Here is a 2,719-nt window from a genome sequence, read left to right on the forward strand (position 1 = left end):
TGGGATGGGTGCTGAGCACTGGGTGCTGCAGGCCAGGCGCCCAGCAGCACCCTGCACCGGGGGTGTGCACCAAGGGCCGTGCAGCGCCGTGCGCCGTGGGTTGTGCACCAAGGGCCGTGAAGCACCGTGCGCCGTGGATTTGTGCACCGACAGCGTGCAGCACCGTGTGCCGTGGGTTGTGCAGCTCCGTGCGTCATGGGTTGTGCACCAAGAGTGTGCAGCGGCATGCAGAACCATGCACCGAGTGGTGTGCAGCACCAGGACTCGTGCAGCACCGTGCACCAAATTCCACACAGCACCGTGCATGGTGGGTTGTTCACCGATAGTGTGCAGCACCACGCACCGTGGGTTGTGCACCAAGGCCCGTGCAACACCGTGCACCGTGGATTGTGCACCGACAGTGTGCAGCACCGTGCACCCAGCGGTGTGCAGAACCATGGACCGAGTGGCGTGCAGCACCAGGACTCGTGCAGCACTGTGCACCGTGGGTTGTGCACCAAGAGTATGCAGCACCGTGGGTTGTGCAGCACCGTGCGCCGTGGGTTATGCACCGACAGTGTGCAGCACCGTGCACCCAGCAGTGTGCAGAACCATGGACTGAGTGGTGTGCAGCACCAGGACTCGTGCAGCACCGTGCACCATGGGTTGTGCACCACAGGCCGTGCAGCACCGTGGGTTGTGCAGCACCGTGCGCCGTGGGTTATGCACCGAGAGTGTGCAGCACCGTGCACCCAGCAGCGTACAGCACCAGGACTTGTGCAGCACCACGCACCGTGGGTTGTGCACCAAGGCCCATGCAGCAACGTGCACCATGGATTTGTACACTGACAGTGTGCAGCACCATGCACCGTGGGTTGTGCACTGAGAGCATGCAGCACCGTGCACCCAGCAGCGTGCAGAACCATGCACCGAGTGGCGGGCAGCACCAGGACCCGTGCAGCACCGTGCACCAGATTCCACACAGCACCAGGCACCGTGGGTTGTTCACTGACAGTGTGCAGCACCGTGCACCGTGGGTTGTGCACCGAGAGCGTGCGGCACTGTGCACTGTGTTGTGCACCGACAGTGTGCAGCACCACGCACCGTGGGTTGTGCACCAAGGCCCATACAGCACCGTGCACCGTGGGTTGTGCACTGACAGTGTGCAGCACCGTGCACCCAGCAGCGTGCAGAACCATGCACCGAGTGGCGTGCAGCACCAGGACTTGTGCAGCACCGTGCACCAGATTCCACACAGCACCTTGCACCGTGAGTTGTTCACCAAGAGTGTGCAGCACCGTGCACCAGGAGTTGTGCACTGAGAGCATGCAGCACCGTGCACCCAGCAGCGTGCAGAACCATGCACCGAGTGGCGTGCAGCACCAGGACTCGTGCAGCACTGTGCACCAAATTCCACACAGCACCGTGCACGGTGGGTTGTGCACCGAGAGTGTGCAGCACCATGCACCGTGGGTTGTGCACCCACGGTGTACAGCAGCATGCAGCACCGGGAGTTGTGCACCCACGGCGTGCAGCACTGTGCACCGGGGGTCACACAACACGGTGCTCTGGCTGCCGTGCAGCACCACGCGCTGTGCACCAAGGGACACGTACTCAGCCCCCCGGCCCTCATCCGGGTACGACCCCAGAGGTGCCCACAGAGAGGTCTATATGGTCCCTCATTGCCCAGTACAGCCCCACAGTCCCCTATGGGGCTCACAAGCGCGTGTGGTCACCTATGGGATCTCCATCATTCCCTATACGGCCCCTGTGGTTCCCTATGAGGTCTTCGCAACCCTGCTGTCCCCTATAGGGTCCCCACAGCCTCGTTGTCCCCTATGGAGTCCCCTATGGAGTCCCCACATCCTTCACAGGGTTCCTACAGCCCTGACATCACCTATGGAGTCCTCACATCCCCTACGATACCTCCAACACCCTCTTGTCCCCTATGGAGTCCCCATGTCCCCTGCAGGGCCCACACGACCCCGTTGTCCCCTATGGTGTCCCCATAACCCTGCCATCCCCTACAGTGTCCTCACATCCACAAAGAGTGTCCATGACACTGTCATCCTCTATGGAGTCTCCATGACCCCTATGGAGTCCCCATGTCCCCTGTGGGGTGTTCATATCTCCATTGACCCCTATGGAGGCCCCACAGCAACGTTGTCCCCTATGGAGTCTCCACATCCTCTATGGGGTCCTCACAACTCCGTTGTCCCCTATGGAATCTTCACAACCTCGTTGTCCCCTACAGTGTCCCCATGATCCCATCATCCCTTACAGGATCCTCATTGGTCTGTCATCCCCTACGGAGTCCCCACATCCCCTATGGGGTCCTCACACCTCCACTGTCACCTAAAGAGTCCCCATGACCCCTGTGGAGTCCCCACAACTCTGTTGTCCCCTATGGAGTCTCCACATCCCCTATGGGGTCCTCACAACTCCACAGTCCCCTATGGAATCTTCACGACCTCATTGTCCCCCACAGTGTCCCCATGATCCCATCATCCCTTACAGGATCCCCACCCGCCTGTCGTCCCCTATGGAGTCCCCACAGCCCCTCTGATGTCCCCCACAACCCCATCATCCCCTATGGAGACCCCACCACCCTCTTGTCCAAAGTCCCCCTGACAACTGTGAAGACCTCACCCCCTCTGTTGTCCCCTGGGGTGTCCCCATGACCCCCTTGTCCCCTACAGTGTCCCCACATCTCCCCGACACCCCCACCGTGCAGAGCCAG

Source organism: Eurypyga helias, unplaced genomic scaffold, assembly GCF_000690775.1.
Source record: "Eurypyga helias isolate BGI_N326 unplaced genomic scaffold, ASM69077v1 scaffold13556, whole genome shotgun sequence".
NCBI lineage: Eukaryota > Metazoa > Chordata > Aves > Eurypygiformes > Eurypygidae > Eurypyga > Eurypyga helias.